Raw genomic sequence first — 17,565 nt, 5'->3', positions numbered from 1 at the left:
ATTTTGATATCACCATAAATCTTTTGATAAGAAAATGAACTGATAACAAAAGTTTTATTATAAACAACCCAACCTAGTATATGGCTTTCCATAGAACCTCATAACGCTGCTATAACTCACACACCAGCACATGCAGGCAAAACACGACCACCTGCATCACCAGTCGTCAAAGTTTGGGTTGAAAATAAATATAAGAAAAACCGAATCTATGCGCATCAAAGGTAACAACTCAGCAAATTTCACAATTGATGGCCAAAATGTTGCAGATACCGAAAGCTTTACATACTTGGGAAGTATTCTCGCCGTAGATGGTGGTGCAAAAAGAGATATAAACGCTCGAATCCAAAAAGCCCGGGGAGCTTTTGCCAGACTTCGTGGTGTATGGCGCGCTAACATCCTTCGAGCTGAAACAAAAATAAAAATTTTTAACGCATGTGTGAAGTCTGTTTTGTTGTACGGCTCGGAAACTTGGCTCGTAACTGCTGAAACTAACCGCTGCTTGAGAAATATAATGCAGATATGGTGGCCTAGAACGATATCGAACGAAGAGTTATGGAGGCTGACCAACCAAACCAGTGTACATATTGAAATACGGAAGCGTAAATATGGCTGGATAGGCCACACATTACGAAAGCCATACGATGACGTTGCACATGCTGCCTTAACCTGGAATCCTCAAGGGCAACGATGCAGGGGCCGACCAAAGATGACTTGGAGGAGAACGGTTCTTCAGGAAACTGGCAAATCGTTTAACGAATTAAGGCAAATGGCACGAAATAGAGATAATTGGAAAACTTTTGTTGAATCCTTTAGCTCCTAATGGAGTATGGAATAATAATATTTTTTTTAGAAAAACGTTCAAAAATAATACTCCCGGAAATATAATTTTTTCGCCAAGTTTTTGAAAGAATCATCAAATTTGAAAATTTAAAAAAAGTTGAGTTCCCAGGAGTAATATTTTTGGCATGCTTTTTTTTAAACCTAAGAGTACAAACTAGAGCTATTGATATTCGACTACTCGATTAGCAAAAATTGTTTAGTGAAATAATCGATTATCACTAATCGAGCAGTGGTTTACATTCGAGTAGTGACTAGAGATGGGATTTTACCGGGTATTTACCATTTTTATGGGTAAATAAAAGGATAATACCCGGAATATTCTTTTTTTGTATCTCTTTTTGGATATTTAAAAATCATTTTAATCGAAGCTGCTTTGAATTACAATTCAGCAATTAAATGTATGTCATTTGAAATAAAATAAAATCCCTTGTTAATTTGAACAAACAACCCAGGAAACATTCAGAATCAACAACTTTCCCGAAAGCAGTCCAAACTTTGGGTCGTTTGCATGCATTATGAACTCATTTAGAAGCTTAAAGTGAATAAGATATGACTTCTAGCTGGCTCATAAGGAGCTCATTCTTGTCTCTAATAATAAGTCTTATACAGGCCTCTTTCAGATATTATTTAAGAGCTTTATTGGCTCCATATACTGATAATTTTGAGTTTTTTAATTACACTATTTCAGGGCTTTTAGGAAGAATTTTTTACACATATCTGAAGCGGAGAACATAGCGGAGAAAATTGCTGTGATCAAACTTTCATGAGGATAAGATAGAAATGAAATTAGTATTAATTAAATAAAATTTTCATTTAGAATAAATTGGCGCAGAAAAATTTCTGAGTTTTTATTCCGGAACTGCATAGTTTACTAATTTTAATATTTTTCGTTTGCTCATAATTTTATCAAATTGAATTCATAACAGGCTCTTAGCTGATAGCATTTTTGAGGCTTATATTTTTCACATATATCCGACTCATATTGGACCCCAGGGGCTATATTCAGTAAGTGGGAGTTTTTAAATGCACACTTTTCTTTCATACAAAATATATGAATAAAAAATTTACATTTTAAAACTCACAGTTATTGAATCTGAATAGGGGACACACATTTACGCAAAGAAAGTTACCCCCCAAACATGCTCATGGCGCTCATAATTTAAGAATCCGAAATGAGTGCAAAATAAGTGGGAAATTTAGGAACCAGAAAAACTATCATTTATCAATAATTTTTAATTTGCGATTTGGGAACAAATTTCATATTTTGTTACGACAATTTTTCATATTAATAAAAAATTAATTACAATTGCACATTTCTGTTACCCTTGCTTTGTCCCGGTGCGTCGAGCCATATATGCCCCAATAAGCGCTGACGATGCCTAATAAATAGGCCAAATAGGTGTCATATATCGGAAAGAGTTTCAGTCCTGTTCCAAAGCCGTTTAAGATTCATATAGAACTCTTATCTAGGCTCAAATGATATATGTTAATAGGCTTATAAAGGACGACCATCGCAGGAAGTGAAATAATTTAGTTCCGTCCTCCCAAATGAGCTTGTAAACGCCACGATTTAGATATTTTTTCTGACTCTTTTTTGAATTAAATTTTGGCTGGGTTAACTAAAATCTCTACAACGGCATGCACTATTAGGTAAAAAATTTGTGAAAAACCCTGGATTACATACAGATTTAAACTAGTTCGACCGATAGCGTAATGGATAAATATCCACCAATACATTGCAAATCGGGTTCATTTCGGATTGAATTTGTGTTTGTTTCCCATATTTTCCAAAAAAATATTTTTATACTTCTTTTGGGTAAATATTTGGGTATTTAAACATTTTTACCAAATATAACCAATTTACCGGGTATTTACCATTTGAGTATTTACCCCTTTCCCATCTCTAGTAGTGACATATTTGACTACACAAATAATTTTTTTTTGTAATTTTGATTGAGTTCTGCGATTCGTAAAGGCGTTGTAGAGTTATTGTAGGTCCTCTGCAGCTCAACCATTTTGCAATTTTTCCCCTTGGCATCCTAGGAACTAGAGCTGCAAAAGTATCGATATAAATATCGATATATCGATACCAGGTTCATGGTGCGATTATCGATGTTTTTTTCTAAATATCGAGTACTTTATTCCCATTTCTTATTCTTTTTTCTAGCGGCAGATTTACCAGCGTCTAAAACTTTGGTAAGACAAATAAAACATGAATAAATAAAATTACAAAGAATATGTCAGATTTGTGTATTTTAGATGTATACCTAACAAGTTGGTGGCTCTGAATATTGAAAAATTCTTACAAAAGTTCAATGTGAAAGTTACGTTATCATTTTTCATATTATATACACATATATACATACATGTATTCGTATATGTAGATATACACGCAACAGAAGACATCCTTGAGCTTGAAGACAAAAATTGTGTTGCCAAAAAGCTACGAAGCACAAAGTCAAGCATTTGGACCCATTTTGACAAAATCAGTAATACTATTGCAAAAAATGTTATACAACTAGTGGTAATACGTCCAATTTGTTTCACCATCTAGAACGAGCGCATACAACTGCAAATTTAGATTCACATAGCTCGCCAAATAAGATTACTTTTTATATGAAAAAAAATATGAAGATCCATCATCACGTAAAAGGCTTTTGCCAGCACCCTACTGGGGAGCCACCGCAGACGTTCGATCTTTTCCCATAGTGGATGACAAAGAGTGTCGTAACTTTGTATATACCCTCGCTTCGCTGTATAAGCTACCATCGCGGACAACTTTGCAGAATGTGTTTTATGACCGTTTCGAAGTTATGAAGACAATATTACATATGAAGGGCTTAGAACCAAAAGGATCTAAGTAACATCGACGTTGAATTGAGATAATTAAGGTTAATGTAAATTACTTATTGTAAATTCTGGGTAAATGCGTTTAAAATGATTCCTGTCTAAATGAATGCAGGTTAGTCAACTAATTCAAAGGATGTTTACTGCAGATGGAAAATAACTGTAAATTTCCAAAAATTATTGCAATAAAATTTCGAACGTTGATTGCTCGGTTAAAAGAACATGTAGAATTTTTTCAAGTATGCAGTTTTGTAGCCCGTTTAATTTTAGTATAATAGAAGTCTCGCTGATTTTTGGCAATTTTTTTTCTGGATCCAAGCCACTTAGACCCTTTTGGCTCCAAAAATTGTTGCAATAAAATTTGGGCCAAAATAAGATTTAATCATTTTTCGAGTATGCAGTTTTGTAGCCCGTTTAATTTTTTATGGTCCGCTTGGGATAGTTACCTTTGGAACGCACCTAGTGGCTAGTGATGGCAAAGAAAAGGACTCAGGGCAATTTTAATCGAAAATGGACACTAGAGGTCGCCACGGCCAAGAAAGCGATGATCTCTTGGAAAAAACACGCTGTTTCCGGGAAGAGGAAAAAATTAAACATTCCTGCCGAAAAAATCATATATTCTCATTTTCACATGTGCTACGGATACAGAAAATATTAGATTCGTGTTTGCAGCTGTTAAGGATACAATCCTTCAATCAAATCTGAAGGAATATAATTTGGTCTGAAGTGTATTCAGACGTACGGACAATTTTTGTGATTTTATTATATTCACGATTCCCTTTTCGTATAAAAATTAACTAATTGGGTGCTGGCAGCAGATTTTATAAGCCAAATTACCGAAAACGTACAATCACTAAGTTATTAGTGAACCGGCTTGGTACTGCTGTGGTTTTGGTCTTTTTACGCTAAACGACTTGTATTGCGCAGTCCCATTCCGACGCAGGAAAAGTTGAGAATCAGTCATAAGAAGACAACAGCAAACCGGAGTAGCCAAAAAAGTAACACGACCGCGAGAAAGTAAAAATCACCCACTTTGTATATGCTTGGAATTGTCTGGAGCAAAGTTTAATAGAGGAAATCGGCAATTGGAATAAATGTTTGTTCAATCGTGTTGGGGTACCACTTTCTCGATTGAGTGTATACGGATGTAGGTAATCCCTGTGAACTGCGCCCACTTTGCACCTTCTACACGGCACACATTATCTTTGTTAACCTATGAATACATATATGACCACTTTTGTAGTCAGCGGTGGGGAAAATGATAGGTGCTCCACATTGATACCCATACCAACAAGACGTCGTATCGAGCACGACAGAAATTGAGCATAAACAGAAAAAAAGGCTCCTTAAGATACCCATACTGCTGCACTCACCACCCTAGAGCGCAACCACCACCAACCGCGCGTTAACACCACCATTGCGTGCAACACCGCGCGCAACCACCATCGATAGCACTAGCCAACCTACTTGTAGTTATACCCAGCCAGCATTTTGGAAGAGTATCGGAAAGTTGCTAGAAAACGCTCAAATTCGAAACTCAATGTATCGTCGGGAGAAGGGTGCACCCTGGATGGGATTATTCTTGACTAATCAGTTGCAAGCCACATTTTCTTTTCCCCTTTATTCGTTTCATCACCATATGTGATATGACATTTTATTAGCTTTCACAATTTTTTTTTTTTTTTATCGTATGTAACAACTATCAATCATATAAAGTAATGTTTTGGAATCATTTGTGAATAGGATTACGATTCAATTTTCCATCATATTTAGTGCGTAATTCAATATTATATTATAAACATATTCCATCAGCGGATGGAAGTATCCGGAAGCTCGAAGGTGAGCTAATTAAAACCTCAGGTAATTGCCGATAGTTAACTTGAACGAGGTTCACACACGACTACAACATCCAGCATTATCTATGGTCATCATCTTAAATAATGGTAGTGTGATGTTTTGACAAGCGTAAACCATGTAGGATGTTGAAGCCGGAACATATCGAGCTTAAATTACCAGCGGTTCAACCACATCGGTGCTTCCGTACCACGGTTTCATACACTGTAACCTTTTTTTTTCTTTTTTTTGGAAGACGTGTCGGCATAAATGCTATCGGACATCGTAGTCTAGGAACATCATCCACATTTCTTTAGGTCTAAACATATTTTGGTATAGCCATAATTTTTTTTTTGAATTCATTTATTGAAAAGTGTGAGCATAGGAAGGCAATCGGATTTTCAATGAATAGTGGGTTCAATTGTTTAACAAAATCGATATTTAGTTGCAAGGAATAATCAAGGCGTATTGATACGGAAGTAAATTCGTTATTATAGAAGCGTAAATATTTACGGCATACCCAATTTGAAATCCCGGATTATTCAATTTTAAACTAAGGTTAACATAGTTAAGGAATTAATGTCAACAGCTGAAGCATGATACGCCTATTAGTACGTAAATACATACGAACTTTAAACGTAGATTATGAATAAAAAGAGTACTTAAATATTTTGAGAAGCGTAAGAAGCGTTAATAAGCTTAAAATCTATAGCACTTGCGTTGTTCGCATATATACGGATATGCATACATACATGAAATTACATACATAAAAGTGCATATGTTCATAAACATGCAAACCTTATTATACATAATAGTAAAAGTAGGCAATTTAAAGACAGTTTCTGAAACTTCCAAACACAGATACAACTATATACATATTACAATCAAAATAAATTAGTCACCTATGTTCAGACACATTTTCTTAAAGGCGAATAAAATAAGATAAAATAAAATAAAATAACATAAAACAAAATTAGATTAAGTCAAAAGGAAATAAAATGAAATTAAATTAAATAAAACTAAGATAATATAACATACCACAAAGTACAATAAAATTAAACCAAATATACCCCAAAATCACAGAATCGATAGTAAATCACAGTATAATGGGATAACTAAGACTATAAATAACAATAATAAAACCTTTATGTCTTGGCTTACCAATTATCTGTTGGTTATCTACGTATTAACCTTTTTTTTGGATTTTCACCTGGTTCTCTGTCATGGTTCTGACTATTTATGTAAACTACTTTTGCCAAATTGTTGTGTTAGGAAGAATTTAATAAATACAAAACACAAATACCAATCAAAGGTAGATTAAACTAAAATACCATAAGATAGCTTAATATGCCTCCTAATTGATTATTGCTAGGAATTAAGTCGTACCCTAAGTTTTTGTAACCTTGGATTTTTTTTATAATGAGTTGTAAATAAAATATAGTAACAATGGGAATGCTGACTTCCTTATTTATTTAGAAGGCATAGGGTAATACAGGTAAGGGGCCACCGAAAAATAGGTGCATCCGTGGCCATGGATTTGAAGGCGTCGCAACAACACCCGCTGCGCCCCTCTATATATTCGGCCTTTTTTTTTTGGTTATCCCCCTTTTTCCTTTAGTTTTCAGCATTTTTTTCCTTTTGATTTTCAGTAGTAGTAACCGGTCATTTCCGGTTCGGTAATTTTGTTTGCGTTTAGTTTTCTTTTGCGGTTATTATTTTTGAATTTAAATTTTGAATGTTTTAACGGTCTGTCCGTGGCATCCGGTTCGACCGGATGTCGTTTTAATTTGAATTTTCCGGCGTTTTGAATTAGTTCTGCGCTGTGTGGCGGTTATTTAAAGGCATGATAGAAAATTTTTTTTGTTATGGCGCAGGAACTGTAAGGTTGGCAAGGACCCCGCCCAGCCAACATGACTAGCCACAGTGCTACCCCAGATCATGCCGACTGCCTTCCTTACTGCACCATCATAGATGCGATTCCATAACAGATGGCGCCCAACGTGGGGCCTGAAGCGCTGGTCGCGTGGGCCATTTAGGGTCAACTTGTGAAGTTGACCATCCCACCAGTCCGAAGTGAGCAGCCGCAGGAGCAGCCACCTGCGTTGCGGTGGGATGGTTGGATGGATCAAGTTGTCCGAAGTGATCATCGTTGACAGTTGCTGAGGGAGCCACGAGACTTAACGTCAGTCTCCGGATTTTTTTTATTTCACCCGGTGATGCAGTGCTAAGCGCACTTATTATTTTTGTAGTTGGGATTTTAGTTTGCCGGATGTTGTCCGTAGTCGGCTGTGGAAGTATTTTGTCCGCTAAATTGGGTTTTTTTTGTCTAAATTTTCATAGTTTTTTTTTGTTTTCAGCCGAATTTGTGTCGTCAAGTATGAGTGTGTGAGCGAATGGTAGGACCCCAGCTCAGCCCACGTCTCAGGTAGTACCGAAGAATACCACCTGGATTGTGACGGGTTGAGCTGGGATTCAAAGTGGCACCCTGCCCTGTCCCACCAGTCTGGGGAGCGGCCCTTGAAGCCGCTCCACTCATAGCGGCGGAGGCAGGAGGGGTGTCCCTGGTAAATGGACGGGAGGCCTCAACACCCCCAGCCAGTCCCACTAGCGAGTCCCTGGAGACCGCCTCTGCGTTGCGGCTGGGTGTGTTGGGGCCAACCTGTGTGTGTAGGAAATTGACCCTAGTGGCCCCAACCAGTCCCAGAGGCAGGTCCTCAAGACCCCCTCGCATTGGGGTTGGGAGCACTAGGAACAAGTATGAATGGATTTGTGTTTTTTTGCCTCTACCCTGCCTTCTATTAAAGGGATGCGTCAGCATTCCCATTGTCATATACAATTTATATATAACTAATCACTTTTTTAGGTTTGAACATTTTTCGATACGATTATCGAAGAAGCATTATTGTAGTTATTTGCGCGAATTTTTGTTCCCTCACGCTAAATTATATATATATATATATATATATATATACATTATTTTTGGAAACGAATCATCGTCTAGTATATAAGGTAAGGAGTGGTGAATTCTGACCTTTTCCTTAACCCCTAACTGCCTGACATGTTGCAGTAAATAAAAGTTTTTTTAATACCAATACCAGGATTTGACCAATTACATCTTTTTCCCTGATTATAATGTCGCGTGACCAGTCATTTGGGCACCCGGGTCGGAATACTCCGTTCGGGAGTCCGGGGAACTTTAGAGGGCACCAGAACCGGGGCGGAAATAATAGGGGGGCTTTTTCGAAAACGAAGCGTCCCCTGATGATGCATACTCCAGCAGGTGGCCAGTATGGTGACCCCGCTAGGACGAATGCAGGCTCGGACCTAATCGACCCCCGCGAAAAATTGGATAGACCGGGAAGCACCAGTAATTTGAACGCGCCCCTACTAAACGCGCATGATATCTCGGGGCTAATGACCAATGTGTCGACCTACGCACCGGAGGGAGCTGGTGCTTTACCACCAAATAATGGAATCGGAAATTTTAGAGAAGCTGCAAGCGACAGGACGAATACCCCAGGGATCTATAACGAAGCTCCTCGTGGGGACTCGTGGGTGGAAGTGTTGCACCAGCTGTTCAGAACCTCGCAGGAAGAGATGCGGAGGGAGATGGGGACGATCCGAAGCAATATGGACCAGCTCAACGCCGCTCTCGAATCTGCGCAGCAATCCATGTATTTGTACCGGAACGCGAATAGAACGGAACGCAACCCACTTCCAGCAGTAGTACCACCAATGCAGTCAGTAGTACCTCAAGAGTGGAAGATATCGTTCGACGGCACTGGAAGCGTGGCGGATTTTCTGTTTAAGCTAAATACCCTGTGTGAACGTACACAATGCACCGACGACCAGATAATGGCTAGCTTCCACCTATTCCTTTCTGGGCAGGCCGAAAAGTGGTACTGGCTGTTCACGAAACAAAACCCAAATTCGACGTATGCCTTTTTGTGCTACTCTTTAAAAAGAGAGTTCGGTACTTTAAAAAGTGACCACGAGATCATGATGGAGATCTCCATGCGGAAGCAAAAAGCAGGTGAGTGCTATGACGTATTCCACACGGACATAATCTCTTTGAACGCGCGCTTAAGAGAACCCATGTCAGAGGTATTGCTGATTGACATCATAAAGAGGAACGTCAACAGTAGCCTTAAGTTGATGCTTTTCAACGCGGATGTAAGAACCCTTCATGATCTACGCGATCTAGCACACAGAGGAGAACAAGTGCTGAAGGAAAGCAAGCTGTTGGGAGCCACTCACCCAGGACGGCATGTGAACGAAGCCCGTGTGACAACCCCGGACATGAGGATGGAAAGCGAGGACTGCGAAGTAAATCCGCAGATAGAGGCGCTGGAATATCGACGCAACAGGAGACCGGACTATTCGGGAATCCAATGCTGGAATTGTCAGGCAATGGGCGACTCATATATATATTGTGAGAAACCCATTAGGAATCCTTTTTGTTTTAAATGTGGGTATAAGGGAGTACTTACTCCTAAATGCCTTAGGGACCATCGCAGGCAAGGAAACCAGTACCCGAGCGAGAAGGCGGGGGGACCTTGTTCGGCATCATAGCTCCCACACCAGCCGGTGCTCGAGGCGTCGTCCCATGCACCGAACCATAGGGTGAATCTCTGCATGGAGGTGGTGAGCTTCCGAGGTGCAGTAGTACCCTGGCGAAAGAATCCTCACATGTAATAATAACCTTACCAGACAGCACGGACAACTCCAATAGTTCTGAGTCCGATAGTCAAACGTCCTCATTCGCGATGGGCGAACCGACCAGAATTCTGCGACGACATCATAGGGATGTCGCTTTCCAGACAGAAGTCTAGAAGAAAGGGAACATAGGTACGAACAAATAAGAAATGGCATTTTTGAACAATACCCGGTATCAGAAAATATTTTGAAGTGCAGGAGAAGATACCACAGGAGAGTACAGGAGCGTAGACTGCTGCAAGCCACCACATTAACGCTTACAGAGGATGAAAGGCCTCTCGTAAAGGCAAAAATTAAGGATAGTTTTATTGTAGGGTTGTTGGAATCGGGAGCCAACGTCTCCATCTTGGGAAAACATGGAGTAGAATTCCTAAGAGATAACGGCTTCGATTATCAGCCCTTACATGCATTCGTATATACCGCGGGTGGCAGCAAACAAAAAATCTTAGGCTCAGTATCCCTACCGGTCACTTTCAAGAATACCACGAAGGTTATTCGTTTTTACCTTGTTCCTTCACTTCTCCAAGAAGCTTACTTCGGTGTAGATTTTTGGAGAGCATTTGCGTTAGCTCCCGAAATATTCCCAAGCGCAGAGTGCATAGAGGTTAGACCTGAAAAGGAAGAAAAACTTAACCTCAATGGATTGTCATCAGCCCGGAAAATAGAATTGCAAAAGGTCATAGAGCAATTAAATTTTATTGCTTGGAGGAGCGCACTTAGATCCTTTTGGCTCCAATCATCAATGCAATAAAATTTAGTACGTTTTTGGCCTGGCAAATATATGGCACTAAAATGTCCAAAATGGCTTGGATCGCATTGTCAACAAATATACACTATATTAAATATACAAATATGGGTATAACTCAATTTAAAAAAAATGTCACTTAAATCCTTTTGGTTCTGAGCCCTTCATATATATATGTATATGTACATGTATATATTATATTTACCTAAATGTCTGATATATACCTGATATTGCTTTTAAATTGAGTAAGCGCTTTTCACTATAACAAAAAATTCGATATATATCACGATATATCGATACCCTCCCTCTTAAATATCGAGTATGCCGAATATCGATACTTTTGCAGCTCTACTAGGAACTAGGAAAAAATCCATACCCTGCTAAGTGACAGTGATTTTTAATCAATGCAACAGCTGCTACTCGAATAATCGACTAGTCGCCGAAAGATCGATTGTTAGCAAGAGCCCTAGTATACACAATCTTGAGATTTATGTTTTAACAAGTTAAAATTTTTTTTAACCTTGAAATAATTCAAGGTTCGATTCGAGCTCAAGGCCAGAACAATAATTTTTTTCTAATGATAATTATTGCTATTTATTAATTTTTCTCAATTTGAAAAATTGTATTTTGTTTTTGGAATAGTAAGTAGAAATTTTTCAGACAACCTGCCATAGCTGCACAGATAGATCCATTTCGAAGGGTGCTAGGCCTTCATCATCAGTACGCTTTAGGCATGCTGCGCTAACCATTTAGCTGTACAGCGGTGGTTTGTTTGACTGGCAAATTTGCTACCTCTATTCCTTTTTACCAACTATATTTATTCAGTGTTGCGCCATCTGGTGCAAATCACTGATAGTGCTGGATTTTTGTTTATTGTCAATTACTTTGTTTGACATTCCCAAGTGCTCATGGTTTATTAACAATTGTTTTTGTTTTTATCGGCCTATTGATAAATGATTCAATGTTCGATTCGAGCTCAAGGCCAGAACAATAATTTTGTTCTAAAGATAATTATTGTTATTTTTAAATTTTTCTAAATTTGAAATATTGTATTTTGTTTATGGAATAGTAATAAATAATAAATAACAAAATTAAGTTTTTCAATGATTTTTTTTTTGTATATACATATTGCAATGAATTTAGGGCAATTCCGCTTATTCCGAACCTTCTGCTAACGTTCGAATCGCTAAACTGTTGAATAAATCATTCCAATAAACAAATCTTGCAAAATGGTATTTATTTAGCCTACAATTATACTTCAATATCACGTACTTCACAACAGCGTGTTTAAATCAAACTGATTGATTATTACTCAGATTGCGCTGATTTTATTCTCTCTGTTGCCTCGCCCGCATATTTCTCCAAAGGTTTAGACGTTTCACCTTCTAGAACTCTTGTATCTCCTGCTTGGTAATTAGTTATATGCGTGTGTATGCGTGAGTAAGAACTTCGGTGGAACTTCGGTCGTAATCTGATGATTACATGTGTTTGTGAGTATTTCTTCGTTGCCTTGTATGTATGTGTGTAAATGATGATTGATTTCTTCATGTACACAAGAGTGTCAGCTTGCTTTATTGTTGTTGTTGGGCCTTTATTTACTAACATTATGGTGATGCTAAAATTCGCCACAATATTTTTAAGTCATCAAAAAACAAGGTTTTAAAAAGAAAATACGTCGGACAATTTTTCGCCAATTTATTAAAAAACGTTTCAAAAATGTAAGACAAACATGACCAGCTGCACTGTTCCCCTTGTTTCAAGTGATTGCGAATTGATAAGTTTGCAACGAGAGGAATAAGATGGCAACGGATCATCAAAATTTAAAGAGAATAAGGCAAATCGAACAAACTTTCTTTGAACTTTTTCCACTCTGGCCGAGTGACTGCTATGGTATAGATAGGGTTCTTAATAATGGAGGCATATTCTAATTTAGAATGCACCGAAGATCACAGATTGTCATCAATATCCTCTAACGGGAGTCCAAGAAAACTTGCTGTTTCGACAGGGGTGGACCACAATGAAAGGGGTGTTAGAGGCGTTGGTTGCACATTACAATTAAAGAGATGGTTGGTGTCATGTGGGGACACATTGCAAGCGGGGCATACATTTTGTATGTCGGGGTTGATTCTGGATATGTAAGAGTTTAACCTGTTACAGTATCCAGAACGAAGTTGAGCCAGAGTGACTCGCGTTTCCCTGGGGAGTATGCGTTCCTCTTCCGCAAGTTTTGGGTACTGTTCCCCGAGTACTGAATTCACCGGGCAATTCCCGGCATAAAGGTCCGACGCCTGTTTATGGAGTTCACCAAGGACCTGCTTGTGTTTTTTGCTTCGTATGGCTGAGTTCCTCAAAATGCTTACGGAGATGACTCCTTAAGTCCCTAGGCAGTGCTGGCTCATCAATCAGATGTCTGTTGGGATGCCCAGGTTTCTGGGTATTCAACAGGAACTGTTTGGTTAACATCTCATTTCTCTCCTTGATGGGGAGTATTCTCGCCTCATTATGTAGATGGTGTTCTGGGGACATAAGAAGACAGCCGATGGCGGTTCTGAGCGCAGTATTTTGGCAGGCCTGTAGCTTCTTGCAGAGGGTAGTTTTTAGGCTTGGCGACCATATAGAGTACGCGTAACACGCAAACGGCTGGCTAATTGCTTTGTATGTGGTAATGACCGTTTCCTTGTCTTTTCCCCCAAGTACTGGCAGCAAGGGATTTGAGGATTTTATTACGGTTCTGTATTTTGGGAACAATTGCGGCTGCGTGCTCACCAAAATGTACATCCTGATCAAACGTCACACCCAAGATCTTGGGGTGTAGGACAGTCGGTAGCGTAGTGCCATCGACGTGGATGTTCAAAATGGTCGACATTTGGTACGTCCAAGTTGTAAATAGGGTCGCGGATGATTTATTCGGTGATAATGCCAGGTTTGGCGAGGCGAAAAAACTGGAGAGATCAGGAAGGTAGCCGTTTATTCTTTTGCAAAGCTCATCTATCTTTGGGCCTGGGCCTGTGGCCATTATTGTGCAATCATCGGCGTAAGAAACGATAGTAACTCCTTCCGGTGGCGAAGGTTGTTTTGATATGTAAAAATTAAACAAAAGTGGGGATAGGACACCACCCTGAAGCACCCCTTGTTTAATTCTTCTTGGCTTTAATATTTCGTTTCTGAATTGCACCGATGCCTGCCGACCACTCAGATAATTTGCGGTCCACCTATTAAGACATGAGGGAAGGGTAGACCCTTCCAAGTCTTGCAATAACGTGCCATGGTTGACCGTATCAAAAGCTTTTGATAGGTCTAGCGCTACGACTACTGTTCTATGGTGGGGCTTCTGATTTAGACCACAATTTATCTGGGTGCTAATGGCATTTAGCGCGGTGGTGGTGCTATGGAGTTTTCTAAAACCATGCTGATGACAGGCTAGCTGCAAATTTGCTTTGAAGTGGGGGAGCAAAATGGCTTCAAGCGTCTTGGCTACTGGCGATAGGAGAGATATTGGGCGATATGACTCTCCTATGTTAGCTGGTTTCCGAGGCTTTAGTAGCGGCATCACCTTGGCCATTTTCCATTTTTCGGGTATGACAAAGGTGGAAAGAGACAGGTTGAAGACATGTGCTAAATATTTGAAACCCTCTTTCCCTAGGCTTTTAAGCATCGGCATGGCTATGCCGTCTGGGCCCACTGCTTTGGATGGTTTAGCATGACCGATGGCATCCTCAACCTCTTTGGCGGTGATGGTAATTGGTTACGCGCTGAACTTATGTTTACGTGCGCGTCTGTTGGCCCTCCGTCTATTTTTGTCGACCGTAGAATGCATACGTATTATCGGCAGAAAGTGCTCGCGCATTTTTTCGCATCCGACAGCACTTTGTCGCCAAAGGCGATGGAAACTTTGTCATTGTGCCTAGACGGATTCGATAGGGACTTTACAGTGGACCAAAGTTTGCCTACACCGGCAGAGAGGTTACAACCGCTTAGGTGCTCCTCCCATTTTTCCACAAGCAATCTGATGCGTCGCCCGCTTGTGTTCATCCACAAGCAATCTGATGCGTAGGTTTATTACCCTTATTTGGGGGTCGCCGGGATCGAGCTGTTTTATAAGGTCACGTTTTGGCGCTAAACTTGCGGCCTCTGCCGGGAAGTGGGACCGAATATCGGGAATTCCACCGGCGGGAATGAAACGAGCCGAGGCGGATTCAATGACCTTGCGGAAAGCACACTCCCCTTGGCGGACATCAGTTGGGATAGGGAGGGCAGCAAAGCGGTTGTCTGTATAGGATTTGTGTTCGTCCCACTCGGCGGGACGCTCGAACGAAATAAGTATAGGCAGGTGGTCGGATGCCAATGTTACCATCGGCTGCCAGTTGGCGCAGTTTACGAGTTCTGCGCTCACAATTGAAATATCCGGCGAATTGTGACAGCTTCCTACCATACGTGTGGGGTGTCTCCGTTTATAGTGCAGAACGTCGTTTCTTCTTCAAAGATCGTGATGGGCATTGAAATCGCCTAAGATAATAGGGGGACTCATGTAACCGTATAAATGCCTTATAAAGTGTGTAAACGTATAAATTTATCTAGTTTACGCACGAGCTGTCAAATTTTGTATGAAAAATCATTTACACAATTTGTATAAATTTACGCGCACATTTCATTGTGTAAACGCGGTAAACTCAAAGGAATGCAACCTTGCAGACATTACAGACGGCATTTTCATCAAAAATCTCCAACATCAGCGAGTAAAGGCGTTTTAGTTTTGATTTTTCACTTAGTCTTGGCATTTTTTAATTTGTGTAACAATCAAAAAATGTTGTTCGGCAATAATACAGCTGATAAACAATCAAGTTTATCAAGAGTATTACTAGGTGCGTTCATATAACAGCGTGTGTAAATGGATATAATTGTACACCTTATAAGTTTATATGCTATCATGAGTCCCCCTAATGCGATTGTTTCCAGTGAGTACGCCGCTGATATCAGGGCGGTATCCACTGGGGCAACAGGTGACAGGAGGGATGTAGATGTTGATGATTTCTAGATTTGCATCGCCCGACCGGACAGATAATCCTTGACGTTCTAAGACACTGTCCCTGCGGTCGATGTCGGGATCAAATATATGATATTGCACAGTGTGGTGTATGATAAACGCGAGGCCGCCTCCAATTCCGCTCTCGCGATCTTTTCTGTGGACATTATACCTAGAACAGGTCTGCAATGCAGATCTTGCTGTGAGTTTAGTCTCTTGAATCGTAGCAATGCGGATGTTGTGCCGCTTCATGAAGTCGACTATCTCCGTGATCTTCCCAGTTAATCCATTACAGTAACATTAACTGCAGAATTCTGAATTCTGCATAGGGGGAGACGTCGTCAATCTGGGAGTAAGTGACGGGTGACTACGCCTGAGTTGTGGAAGGTCAGAACGCGATTGCTGTTGAGGCCCTGGGACTAGACGTCCTTGGGTAGGTATTGGGGTACCCGGTGTATTTGGGTATGCGGCCTGGCAGCATGGCGCAATGAAACCCGTCGGGGGGTTGCCGTCGCGGAGACCAGAACATCTAGGAAAGTGGCACCGTCCATGGCAGGAGCTGCATTGGGCGGATGTCGCAAACGTATATTTTCTGTGCTGGCAAACGGTGCAAAGGGAGATAGGGACTAAGAGTCTGTTTCCCTGACCTACACAATTGCTGCCGGAAAATAGGGTGGAAGAAGACGGGGGCAGGGGCTGATGCTCGGTATTGCTCCCGACTCTACTACGGAGATTGTAGGTATGAGTGGGAGCAGCCGTGTGAGTTGGTGGCGCCGTGGAGCACGAGCAACAGCGGGTACTTGTTGTGGCTTGCTGAGCAGCGGGGATGTTGGAAGGTAGCGGGGGGGGGGGGGCGCTAAGGCGCAGACTACGGGACGTCCTAGGACGTGAACAGCAAGAAGCCACAAAAGATTTATAGAAGTTACGTCGAGGTCTGGTTTTGGGGTCTAGCCCAGAACAACCTGTCCGATGCAACCATCCCTTACACGAGTCATACTGACAAGAGTATGACCGTCCCAAAGATTTTTTCCGGCAGATGCGGCAAAACCATTTCTCAGGACCGGGGTCAGGAGACGGACCCGGATTGGGTTCGATACCTTCCCGGAGCAAGAGAATATGGAGCAGTCCCGCTGCAAGGAGCTGCTGGGAGGGACGCAACAAATTAAATGGGGTTACACTGAAATGGCAGTCCTAGGTCGCGAAAAATCCCGAGTCGCTCCGGTACATAGGACCGACGGCCTTGGGAAGCGCTGTATAGGGTGTATATGGGAACGATTTTCCGTCATCCCTTGTCAAATTTGGTTTTGAGACAAACCGGTTTCGGCGTTGTGCCATCATCAGTGTCGATTTTCGTTCTGATCTGTTGTTGTCGTTTGTCCTGTATTTATAGTTCGTAGGTATATGAGCAGGTATTGTCAAATTGATGCTTGTGTATATTTAGTTATGTGTATGTGCTGTGTCTTCATTCAGAACCGAGGGTGGTTTACTAATCGATTTGTGTGGCTGACTGGGGTAGGTAGAAATCTGTGATTTTAGTCGTTTGACCTTCTTTGTCGGTTTT

This window comes from Eurosta solidaginis, chromosome 3, assembly GCF_040869045.1.
Source record: "Eurosta solidaginis isolate ZX-2024a chromosome 3, ASM4086904v1, whole genome shotgun sequence".
In the NCBI taxonomy this organism is placed as follows: domain Eukaryota; kingdom Metazoa; phylum Arthropoda; class Insecta; order Diptera; family Tephritidae; genus Eurosta; species Eurosta solidaginis.
Note: the sequence above shows the minus strand (reverse complement) of the source record.